This window comes from Physeter macrocephalus, chromosome 14, assembly GCF_002837175.3.
Source record: "Physeter macrocephalus isolate SW-GA chromosome 14, ASM283717v5, whole genome shotgun sequence".
Classification (NCBI taxonomy): domain Eukaryota; kingdom Metazoa; phylum Chordata; class Mammalia; order Artiodactyla; family Physeteridae; genus Physeter; species Physeter macrocephalus.
The window spans coordinates 81,377,651-81,390,197 of record NC_041227.1 but is presented as its reverse complement, the minus strand read 5'-3'; the positions used below and the strand labels follow the sequence as shown (position 1 = coordinate 81,390,197).

At 62.1% G+C, this 12,547-nt stretch overlaps 1 protein-coding gene across 3 annotated transcripts in view; it reads left to right on the top strand.

Moving 5' to 3' along the window:
- Positions 1–1,230: 1,230 nt before the first annotated feature.
- Positions 1,231–12,547, top strand: part of LOC102992807 (ATP-sensitive inward rectifier potassium channel 12) — a 17,751-nt gene continuing 6,434 nt past the window's right edge. Inside the window, exons 1-2 of one of the 3 annotated variants that reach the window (XM_028499951.2) lie at positions 1,231–1,305; positions 8,703–8,824. The gene's annotated coding sequence lies outside the window, so the exon portion shown is untranslated. Of the gene's footprint in view, positions 1,306–7,563; positions 7,653–7,681; positions 7,962–8,702; positions 8,825–12,547 lie in introns of those variants that run through there. The other 2 variants (XM_028499949.2, XM_028499950.2) reach the window with 2 other exon arrangements.

Below are 12,547 nucleotides of genomic sequence, written 5' to 3'. Positions count from 1 at the left end.
CCACCCTCAGAGGGCCTGCTGGCGCCTGTCTTGTGGATGAGAATGCTGAGGAGCTGGGGGGCGGCCGCACTGCCCTCCGCGGCTCTAGCTGGCTCCGTTCCCAGGGTCTCGGGAGAAGCCAGGGCCAGGGCATGCCCAGGGGGTGGAGGTGGGCAGGGGTTTCCGGAGTTCCCTGCTCTAATGCTGATGTGGCCAGGCGAGGGGCACCTTCTCCGTGAGGGTGGTGGCCAGAGGTCAGCACTGTAGGATGCGAGGGCCCTTCCCACTCGTCCCTGTGCTGGTAGCTGGGTCCTTGGAGGTACCAGAACCAGGCAAGCTGCCCTCCACTGGTGTCTGGAAGGTGGGCTGGGCGTCGAGGCAGGGCCGCCTCACAACGTGAAGGGGCCCCACGTGGCTTCTGCTTCAGGCAGCAGTGGGGACTGACTGCCCTGAGCCCTTCTCATCCCCCTGGGGCTGTTCCCTGCACGCGTCGGGGGGGTCGCGCAGGGCACGGATTGGGGCACGTTATCAGTCAGGGTCACACATCTGGCTTCCGTCCCTGGCTGTGTGACCCTGGGCAAGTCACTTCACCTCTCTGAGCCTCAGTTTCCTCTTGGGTAAAACAGGAATCATAACGATGCCCACCTCACGGGGCTGCTCTGGGACTCAGTTAGGGAGGTCAAATGCTGTGCGGTAGAGGCCCAGGCTTTGGGGCGGCTTGGCTGCGTTTAGCCCCCGCTCCGCATCCTACAGGCCGTGTGGCCTTGGGTGAGTCACTTCGGCTCTCCAAACCTCAGTTTCCTTATCTGTCGGATGGGGACAACAGCAGACTCTTCCTTACGGGGCTTTCTCAGGGCACAGGGAGGCAGGTAGGGCAAAGCCCCTGTAGATGTGAGCGCAGGCCCGGCCCAGGCTCTCAGGCAAGTGTGTGAGCACCTCGCACTTCCGCCTGATGCAGCCCGCGTCGGGGTCTCCGCTCCTGGCTGCTCGCGGGGCGCGGGGCACCAGCGGTTTCATCCCCGTGCACGCTGTCTGATGAGATATAAATAGCGTGCAGTGTTTGCAAGCGAGATAGGGAAGCGTCTGGCCGGGCCCTCCCTCCCCACCCAGCAGAGGCGGCGAGGCTGGCGAGCTGGCCGCGGGGATGGGAAGGGGATAGGAGCTCGTGAATAAATCATCACACGATCTGGGCTAATGCACTGGCCACGAGGCAGCGCATGCAGTTAGTGCGTTAACTGTCCGGAGAGGGTGACTGTGTGCGGCTCGGCCCAGCGTCCCCTGGTCTGCAAGGCGCCTGGTGTCTAGGGTGCCCTCTTCCGGGGCTTGGTGAGTCTGCAGAGTGGGGGACCCACCCAGTCCCTGACTGCTGCCATCCCGGGTGGGCTCCCCGGGACTCTGAAGGGACCCCCCCACACCAGGCACTGTCCGCCCGCTGGGGCCTGGGGCCTGGGTCCTGGCTGTGGCAGCCCTCGCTGGGTCGGGCCAGGTGGGCCGGGTTGCGGTGGGAGCCGTGAGCGGAGCCTGGGGCTGAGCCTCACCCTCACAGCCCTCCGGCTCCTTCTCCTCTTTGTGTTCAGTGGTTTGATTTTTTTTTTTTTTTTTCTTCTATTGAAGCAAGGCTGCCCCAGCTCAGCCAGTTACCAAGGTGACCAGACCATCTCCACCGCCACACGGCCGCGGCCAGGGTTGGGTGAGGGCCTCCGGTGCGTGCACACGCGCGCAGCCTGAACACGCGTGCAGGCCTGTGCCATACCTTGCGCACACGTGTGCGCACACACAGCTCGCGCATACGCATACACACGTGCAAGAGCAGGCGCACGGAGACTCACCCCACGTGTCCAGCCTCGGCATGACGTAGGCACAGATGCATTCTCGTGAGGACACAGCCCACGTGCCTTCGCGCGTGTTCCCGCGGGGGAGCAGGGACGCACAGACCTGCGCTGCCGGGTGTGAGCAGCGGGCTGCCAGCTGCGTACCCTGTGCCCTGGTCTCTGTGTGAGTGCCGCCTGCGGCTGCACAGCTGTGGGATGAAACACAGCACCCAGACTCCAGGCCACTGCAGCCCCACCTCCCATGGCACCCCCTTCCCGTTGCTGCTCTTCCCTGGTCACCTCCCTGGGTTCACCTCCCAAGTAGACTACCTGCCCCCAAATCCTTGACTCAGAACCTGTCTCTGGGGCAACAAAGTGAGGCCAGGTGTGTACGTACCACGACGCTCCCGGAATAACCACACCCCGGGCCGTGTGTCCACGCAGGATGTGTGCACCCACGAGCACGTTTGTGTGCTGGACCCGGCTCTGCGCCCTGTGCGTAGACGGACAGCTGTACTAGGCAGGCAGTAGAACTGGGCCCCTTTTACAGATGTGGAAACCGAGGCAGGCATTAGTCATGTCAACACGTGCCTTAGAGGTGGAGGAGGGCAAGCTGGAGCTGGCGGAGGTCGGGACCAGGTGTGGGGGTGTCCCACGGGCCCCCTGCCGCTGGTGGTGCTGGCGTGAAGGTGAAGGCGGGAGCAGCCTCACCATTCTCCCGGCTTCTGGCCATGCAGGCCGGCCACTGGGCGCACACAACCTCGCCAGGACTCCCTGCCTGAGGACGGCGCAGCCCCAGGCACTGACTGGCCTGTGGCCTTGGGGCACTGCATTCTCTCTCTGACCCTGTCGCTCCCTCTTCGGGCAGCGTCTCATAGGATTGTTGAGAGGCGCACACAGTTGGTGCTAAAGAAAAGCTCCAGGTGTGAGAAAGCTTTTCCTGGGGCTCCCAGTGGCCACCCTTCCTGCCCTCGAGGCAGAGACCTGCTACTCACACCCCCTGCACCAGGAACCATCCCCCCGCAAATCTACCTCCTCTTCCTGGGCACAGGCTCAGAGAGGGCTGGTGGCTTAAGCCAAGGTCACACAGCACAGCAGGGCCTAATAGGATCCAGACACCAGGCCCCTGCCCCACCAGTCTTGGGCTCTCAGCAGCCCCTGCCTTCCCACAGCACCAGTTAGCCACGAGGAGGAGGCAGCCAGGCAGAAGGCTTCCTGTAGGAGGTGGTCCTGAGCCCCTCGGAGAGACTGTGGTTTCTCCTGGAGACATCAGGGCCAGACGTGTGTGGTCAGTTCCCGGGCCTCTGTTCCCGTGGCCCTGAATCTGGGTTCAGATGATTCCCGCCCAGCTCTGGGTGGACCAGCTGTGTGGCCCTGGGCATGGCGCTCACCCTCTCTGAGCCCCAGTCTGTTGCGACTTTCCGAAGGAAGCACAGTGTGAGCTGAGGTAGCACCTGTCACAGTGTTCACGTGTACGGTTCAAGCTGTGGGCTTGGAAAAGCGTGTGTGGCATTGAGGCCACCAGCGTGGGAGGCTGCGGCGGGTCAGAAGGTCAGGCGGCCCCCAGCTTGGTGCTTTCCCACGCCGAGCCTCGGTCTCGTGCAAGGCAGGAGGCGGAAGCGTTTCCTCTGAAAGCCATTTCTGGGATGTTTGCCGCTGGCAGGTGAGAAAGGGGGGGCTCGAGTGTCCCCGTCGGCCGTCAGGCCGTGTGTCCCAGGCGGGACGGCTCTCCCCCTGAGCGCTCCCTTCCCCCCGTCACCTTCTCTCCCTTCTGGCACACTCGGCTCCAGCCCCACTGCCCTCCCTTAATCCCTTGAACGCTTGGAGCGACATTCCAGCCTCAGGGCCTTTGTCCTTGCTGTTCCCACTTCTCGGAACACTGTTCCCACATCCTCTCCTCCTGAGGCCTCGAGTCACGCGTCACCTCCTCGGAGAGGTCCTTCTACGCCCACCGCGCCTCTGGAATGACGCGGGTTCTTTTCTCCCCAGCATGTTTTTTGTCTGCCTTGTCCCACGTGGATCTCGGCCCTGAGCACCGTGTCTGCACATAGTGGAGGCCCGGCAGGTGTCCGCTGAGCGCGTGAATGCCGAGCGCGGGTCCGGTGAGCAGGCAGAGGCCCCAGGCCTCGGCAATGCTGCCGGAGTCGAGCTGGCCAGGGGACCCTGGGTGGAGCGGTGGGTCATCCGGAAGCCCACCCTGTCTCCCCAGACTCCTGATCTCAGAGCGCAGCCTCCAGCCCGTGCCAGGGTGAACCCCAGCCCTCAGAGGTCTGTCGGGCCCTGCCAGTGAATCTTCTGTTCCCCAAATAAAGCCAGACTTACACAGTGAGGAGGGCAAGAGGAGGGGAAGCTGAGAAAACAACTGTCCCTGAGCTCCCCCAGCAAGCGGCCGGGTGTCAGGCTGTGTTCTGCCCGACCTTTGCCTGGAAGGCCTCATGCTGGGCCCAGCCTGCTGTGAAGCTAAGGCAGCCCCTGGCCGGGAGGGCTCCTTAGGAAGGAGGTGGCTGGATGCAGAGGGACAGAGGCAGGACCCCTGGATGCTGGGCTCGGAGCCGTGGCTCACAGCCTGGTGACTGTGGACACAGTGCTCTTTTCCGTGACTTACTTCCTCCTTGGTCAGAGACGCTTGGGCCATCTCACCTGGAACATTCTCAGATGCAATGCCAGGCACTCAGCAGAAGCTAGGCATTTGGTTCTAGGGGTCCAGGAAAGATGTTGTGGGCACCTGGCAAGGAGCAGCCGGAGCTCCAGGGAAATCTTGGAAGGCTTCGTAGAGGAGGCGTCCTTTGAGCTTGAAAGATGAAAGGCAGAGAGGGGCATTCCGTGGTGAGGGGCCAGCTCATGCTGAGGCTCTAGGTGTGGACATTCCTGAGACGTCACCCACTGAGGATCGCAGGATCACACGGTCATTCCTCCTGTGTCCTTTTCTCTTGTTGATTTGTAAGAACCCTTTATATATTAAGTACATCAATCCTTTTTATAACAAACATGTATCATTTACCTTTTATTTTGCTTATAATGGGTTTTGATAAGCAATATCATAACTACTTTTACGTTGGCAAATTTTCCAGCCTTTTCTTTCATGGTCTTTCTTGTCCCAGGCTGTTTCTTGTCACTATCTCAGGTCCATGCTCTCCTCTGCACAGTTAGAAAATGTCTGAGGCTTGAATTAAGTTGAAGCTTGAAAAATTACAGCTGTAAGAAAAATAGACACCATGGTGCCTTTGCTCACTGGGTCCCTCCCATCCTGTCCATCGGGTCTCTCCTTCCTGCTTGGAGGTAGGGTCCAGTCGAGGCCCTCCAGGGACCTGTGGCCCCTCTTCAGGGTGAGTCAGGGGCTCAGAGATGTGATGAGGGGAGGGCGTGGGGGACCAGGAAGTTTCCAGCTCCTTGTACTAACTTGATGAAACCCCATCATGAACCCACAGACAGATAACATTATTAATCCCATCTCACAGGTGAGAAAACTGGGCTCAGAGAGGTTCTATGACTTGCCCGGGGTCACCCAGGAAGGGACAGAGACGAGATTTGAACGCAAGCCGTATTGCCTCAGAATTTATACTTTCTCTGGCACCCCAATGCCCTTGGGGTCAAGTCCGAGCTCATTAAAATGACTCACAGGGCCCCTCCGAGCCTCCGTTTCTGCAGGCTTCGGTGCAATGCCCGTGCACACAGGCACTCAGCACACCTCGGCCCGCGCTGCTCTGAGGGTGACAAGGGGTGCCCCTGCCTGTCTCTCTATACCCGCCTCAGCCCCAAATCCTTAGGATCCTGAATGTTGGGACCGGAAGGGCCAGCCCCCTCGTTTGCAGAGAGGGACAGGGAGGCTCAGAGTTGGGCGGGGCTCGCCCGAGGCCCCGCGTGCGGAGAGCAGAGCCGGCGTGCACCCCGACCTGGGCGACCCTGAGTGCGCTGCGCTGCGCTGTGGTCGGTCTCAGCGGGGCTCTCCCCAGGGAGGCCCTGCCCCCGACCGGGCCAGACCCTCCCCTGGGCTCCACGGGCTCTGACCGCGGCACCGGCCCTGCCTGCTGTTTGCCGCTGAACTCGCTGCCTTCCTGCTCGGTGGGCCCGCCCCTTGCAGGCGGGCACCACCGGTCCATCGCCAAGTCCCTGGCGCCCTCAGGAAAGTTTGCCTGCCGGAGGGAGGCCCAGAGAGGGACAGGGGCCTGCCCTAGGTCACACAGTGAGTTTGAGCGGAGCTGAGAGCCCCAGGAAAACCCCAAGACCCTCCAGGTCCCACTGGCTCCTGGGACCCAAGGAAGCCCAGGGATGGGGCAGTGTCTGTAATGGCCACTCTAGCAAAGGGCACCAGGGGTCTGTGTCCTCTGCTGCTTCCAGGGGCCTGGGGCCAAGGACACCCTGTCTCTCTCCTGCCCCTACCCCCCAGGGAAGGATGTTCTCAAGATAAAAATACCCTCGGAAACATTCCCTGGTGCCTGGCATGACCTGTCATCCGCCGTGGGGGCCAGAACTTCCTGCCCTGGCTTCACCTCGGGGCTCAGAGAGTGGACACCTGTCCCTCCCGGCCGCTTGGTGCAGCCTGTCCTTGTGGTCAGTGCGTGCAACCTGTCTCCAGGCCATGGAATCTGAGGGGCCTGAGGGGCCGTGGTGACGGTGGCTGCTGCGGCCAGCGTTTACTGGGCACCCCTGCCAGCGATGACACCGCTGGCGCAGAGGAGCGGGGCAGCCAGGCCCCTGCGCCCGCAGAGCTCAGGCTCTCCTGCCTCGTTGCCTGTTGGGTGCGTCCCGAGAGCATCACACCGGGCCGCACGGGAGGGTCCGGGACGCCCCAGCTTCCCATCGTGTCGGGCAGCCCGAGGGTTGTCAGAGCAGGAAGAGCCCTCAGAGAACACTGGGAGGGCTGGTGCTCACCGTGTGTCTGCTGCGCGCGGGACGCTGGGGCAGGGCCCCGGTCTACCTTCTTCACAGCCTCCCCAGGCAGCTGGGACCTACCCATTTTGCAGATGAGAAGCCTGAGGCCCAGGGAAGTTCCCACTGGCAGCTGGGGAGCGATCAGGCCTCGAATGCAGGGCTGGGAGCTCACTGGACCCTGGGCCCCGCCGCTCCAGGGGAGGCTGTGATGGTGGTGACGGAGCCACGTGGTACCGGGCCTGTGCTCAGCGCACACCTCCCCACCAAGCTGAATTTCCCAGGCACATCCATGGGGAGGCCCCTGGCCGACAGGACGGCCCTGGGGGAGGAGCAGGGGGCTCCCCTCCCCTGCCGGGAGGCTGAGGGACTCAGTCTCACCGTCACACCCGGTCACCCCTGTCACCTGCAGACCCTGCGCCTGCTCCGGCCTCCCCCGTCCAGGACTGTGACCCCCACCCAGGAAAGTGTTTGGTGAACTTCAGAGATTTGGGGTCACGTCTCGTGGGCCGCGGCCGCTGCAGGGGCGGGGCAGTGCTGGACGGGGTGTCACGTCCCGGGCTCTTGTCTCCAAGCTGCCACTCACCCCGTGGCTTCGTGGCCTCGGGCAAGGCCCTTCTCTGACCCGAGCCTCCATTTCCTCCTGTGCAGAACGGAGCTGGTTTCGCTTCCCTCGTAGGAGAAAGCCCCTTCCAGGAAGCGGGGAGTCAGAGGCTGAGAGGGCTTGGGGCAGGCGGGCTGAGTGACCGCGGGAAGCGGGGAGGGCGGGCGCTCGACCTGCCTACCGCCCCCGCCCCTCCCCACGGCCCCGTGACACCTCCTCTGCTCAGAGTTCCAGCGCTCGGTGGCCCGGCACGAGTGACCTCACCTCCCTCAGCCTCGGGCTCCCCGTCTGTCCCTCAGGGTGGGCTGCGAAGGTCGGAATGACCGAAGCCGAGAGCCCAGCACGCAGGGCCGGGCGCAGTGGATGTCCACTCCAGGGGAGGACAAGAGGTCAGTGGCCCGGGAACGGGTCCTCGCCGTGGGGAGTCCAGCTGCGTGACGGGGGTCTGGGATGGCGCCTCCGTCGGCTTTAGAAGGAAACGGCTGGGAGGGGCCGACGGCAGGGCCGCTGGCCGCTGCTCCAGGAGCCATGCGGGCGGGGCAGCAGGGGCTGAGGTCTGGGCGTCTTGAGGTGGGAGCCTGGAGTGGAGAGGGACCAGCCAAGCCACCACCGCCAGAGCGAGCAGAGCCCCTGAGCCGGGCGGTGACGCCCCCACGGTCACACAGCGCGTGAGGGGCGCAGCTGCGACTGGAACCCAGGTCTGTGTGCTTCTAAACCCGCCGTGGCTGGCGCTGCCCCGGGGGGCTTGTGATGTGGGCTGACTGACAGCCGTTCCCCGAATCCCAGCCGGAAAGCCCAGTGCCCCTGTGGACCCCTGCCGGCGCGGGCTGCGAGAGGGTGACCTGCGTGGCCGCCGTGGCCGGGAGGGCCGAGGCGGCGGGGCGCCCCGGGCTGGCTCACCTCCGAGGCCCCGGGCCGCTTCCCGCTGCTCGCTGCCCCGACCCCGCAGCGCGCTGCCGGGGAAGGCGGGGGGCCGCCCGCCCGCGGCGGGGCCCGTGCGGGCCGCGGGGAAGGCTCTGCGGGCGGCCAGGCGCGCGGCCTGGGCCCCGAGGGCCTCTGGGGCCCGGGGCGCGTGCCCGTGGCGCCCGCGCCTCTGGAACGGGAGCAGCGGCGGGTCCAGCTTCCTGGGGCTGTCGGGAGGCTCACCGGACTTGACGTCCGTGAAGCAGCTACCAAGTGTCTGGCGTGCAGTGGGCACCCAGTAGCTACCGGCGGGCATTTTCTCCGGGGGCCGCCTTGCCCTGCCCTTCTCTGGTTCTGAAGGGGCGTTATGGACAGGCTCACGGGCTGTGAAGCCTTGGGGCCTTGGGGTGGGCTGGAGGCCCCCTCTACCTCCCCTGGGGTCTTGGGCAAAGCAAGCAGAAATGGGGGTCTGTGTGGAGGTTTATGACTGTTGAGCTCCCCCGAGGAGACTGGTAACTGTGCTCTGTTAACCTTAGGGTCTTCCAGCCGCTGAGTCCTCTCCAGCTGGTGCCTGGGAAATGGCAGCCGCCGCTGGTGCAGCCTTGAAGACAGTCACTTGCCTGCTGAGCACCGTTACTTAGAAGATAGGATTCCAGAGGTAAGATTAAGGTCACGGGTAGGCACCTGTCCACGCAGTCGTCCGGCCGGCCGGACGCTCCTCTGTGCCTCCACCCAGCCACTCACCCATCCACCCGCCCGTCTGACCTCTCATCCACCCATTATGCATCCATTAGCTCCACACATCCCCCCCATCCATCTAACTGTCCACCCACCCTCCCAGCCCAGCCAGCCGTCTTTCCATCCATTCATTCCCCCAGCCATGCAGCCACCCACCCACCCATCCGTCTGTTCATCTGTCTGTCCACCCACCCATCCATCCATCCACTCAATCCATCCATCCAGCCATCCACCCATCCATCCACTCATCCGTCCATCCACTCATCCGTCCATTCACTCACCCGTCCGTCCGTCCGTCCATCCATCCATCCATCCACTCAATCCATCCATCCATCCATCCACTCATCCGTCCATCCACTCATCCGTCCATTCACTCACCCGTCCGTCCGTCCGTCCATCCATCCACTCAGTCCAGCAATCCATCCATCCAGCCATCCACCCATCCATCCACTCATCCGTCCATCCACTCATCCGTCCATTCACTCACCCATCCGTCCGTCCGTCCGTCCATCCATCCATCCATCCACTCAATCCATCCATCCAGCCATCCACCCATCCATCCACTCATCCGTCCATCCACTCATCCGTCCATTCACTCACCCATCCGTCCGTCCGTCCGTCCATCCATCCATCCATCCACTCAATCCATCCATCCATCCATCCACTCATCCGTCCATCCACTCATCCGTCCATTCACTCACCCATCCGTCCGTCCGTCCGTCCATCCATCCATCCATCCACTCAATCCATCCATCCATCCATCCACTCATCCGTCCATCCACTCATCCGTCCATTCACTCACCCGTCCGTCCGTCCGTCCATCCATCCACTCAGTCCAGCCATCCATCCGTCCATCCACTCATCCGTCCATTCACTCACCCATCCGTCCGTCCGTCCGTCCATCCATCCATCCATCCACTCAATCCATCCATCCATCCATCCACTCATCCGTCCATCCACTCATCCGTCCATTCACTCACCCATCCGTCCGTCCGTCCGTCCATCCATCCATCCATCCACTCAATCCATCCATCCATCCATCCACTCATCCGTCCATCCACTCATCCGTCCATTCACTCACCCATCCGTCCGTCCGTCCGTCCATCCATCCATCCATCCACTCAATCCATCCATCCATCCATCCACTCATCCGTCCATCCACTCATCCGTCCATTCACTCACCCATCCGTCCGTCCGTCCGTCCATCCATCCATCCATCCACTCAATCCATCCATCCATCCATCCACTCATCCGTCCATCCACTCATCCGTCCATTCACTCACCCGTCCGTCCGTCCGTCCATCCATCCACTCAGTCCAGCCATCCATCCGTCCATCCACTCATCCGTCCATTCACTCACCCATCCGTCCGTCCGTCCGTCCATCCATCCATCCATCCACTCAATCCATCCATCCATCCATCCACTCATCCGTCCATCCACTCATCCGTCCATTCACTCACCCATCCGTCCGTCCGTCCGTCCATCCATCCATCCATCCACTCAATCCATCCATCCATCCATCCACTCATCCGTCCATCCACTCATCCGTCCATTCACTCACCCATCCGTCCGTCCGTCCGTCCATCCATCCATCCATCCACTCAATCCATCCATCCATCCATCCACTCATCCGTCCATCCACTCATCCGTCCATTCACTCACCCATCCGTCCGTCCGTCCGTCCATCCATCCGCCCCCCACCCACCCATCCGTCTGTTCATCTGTCTGTCCACCCACCCATCCATCCATCCACTCAATCCATCCATCCAGCCATCCACCCATCCATCCACTCATCCGTCCATCCACTCATCCGTCCATTCACTCACCCGTCCGTCCGTCCGTCCATCCATCCATCCATCCACTCAATCCATCCATCCATCCATCCACTCATCCGTCCATCCACTCATCTGTCCATTCACTCACCCGTCCGTCCGTCCGTCCATCCATCCACTCAGTCCAGCCATCCATCCGTCCATCCACTCATCCGTCCATTCACTCACCCATCCGTCCGTCCGTCCGTCCATCCATCCATCCATCCATCCATCCATCCATCCATCCATCCATTCACTAATCCATTCGCCCAACTCATCTAACCATTTTTCACCCACCTAAACGAACCTTCCCTCTAGTCACCCTCTATCCATCCATCCCCGTCCGTCAGCCCTGTTTATCCACCCACACACGCTTGACCACCCACCTGTACGTGTAACTGTCTCCTCATCCATCCCTCCGTTCAGCAGCTTATTCCCTCGTCTTTGTCTGCACGGCGAGCATTTCCTGGGTGCCCCACTGTGCCAGGACTGCGCCAGCCTCTCTGGACCTCTGAGGTTGGCCCGAGATGGGGCCCAGGCAAGGCCAACTCTCACACAGGGTGGAAAGTGGCTTCTGGTCCTAACAGGAGAAGCCCAGGGCCAGAGAATGTAAAAGGGCTTCCTGAAAGCGGTGGGCTTCTGCGGATTCCTGACTGATGGGGGATTTCCAGCATTCCCATTAGCTGTGACGTGGAGGTTGGACCACAGGGGCCAAGGCTCACCCCAGGGAAACCCTCAGGAGCCTGTTGCTGCGTAGATAGCAACGGCCTGGACAGGAGGGGTCTGTGGGCGAGGAGTGGGCGGACAGCTTTGATCATTCAGGAGATAAAATACGCAGGACCCGGGAAGGGAGTGGATCTGGGGGCTAAAGCAGAGGGAGGAGGCCAGGCTGTGGCTGGGGTAACTGGGGAAGTGGTTGGACTACCCAGCGACCCCATAGGGGTGGAGGAGGGGGTTGAGTTCTCTCCTACCCGCCCCAGACCAGGAGCTCACTCCTGAAAGGCTGTGTGACCCTGGGTGAGTGACTCAACCTTTCTGAGCTTCAGTTTCCTCATCCAGAAAGTCATAATAAGGGATTACGTGAGCTACTTGAGCTCTTAGTGCCTGGCAGGTAGTAAGCACTTGATAAATACTGATTACTCGGCTCATCCCTATGAGGGGGTCCTGCCACCTGGGAGGCCTCCCGAGGGAGGGGGACATTGAGCTCCTCCTCGGCGCCCCCTCCATTGATCTGACTAGTCAGTGCTTTCTTGGCCTTGCCCCGGTCTCCTCCGGACGTTGCTGAAACCTGAGGCCCAGAGCCTCGGGGGACCTGGCATGGGGTGTCCCGCTCCATCCGGGGGCACTTCGCGATGACTCTTGGCCCTCAGGTCATGTGTAAGCTGCCTCCCTAAAAGCTCCCAGCCCAGGCCCTGCTGGCGCGCCAAGCCTGCCGGGTGCCGGGAGGCTGTGCGCACAAGCGCTGTGGTCGGCGGGGCAGGGACGCTGGCCCTGGAGACGCCGGGCTCGGGACAGCTCCCCTCCCCTCGGGGTCTCTGGGTCCAGCCTGCTGGGCCTGCCTCACCCCCAGTCTCCAGTGCTGAAGTCGCCCAGGCTGGCTCAGGTAGGGGACCCTAGTGCCTCTCTCCCCTTTCCCTCCCAGCAACGCCTGGGACCCCCCACCGGCCAATCTGGGCGTCCGACCAACGTAGTCTTCTTTTTTTTTTTTTTTTTTTAAAAAAATGTTGGGGGTAGGGGTTTATTAATTAATTTATTTATTTTTGCTGTGTTGGGTCTTAGTTTCTGTGCGAGGGCCTTCTCTAGTTGCAGCAAGCGGGGGCAACTCTTCATC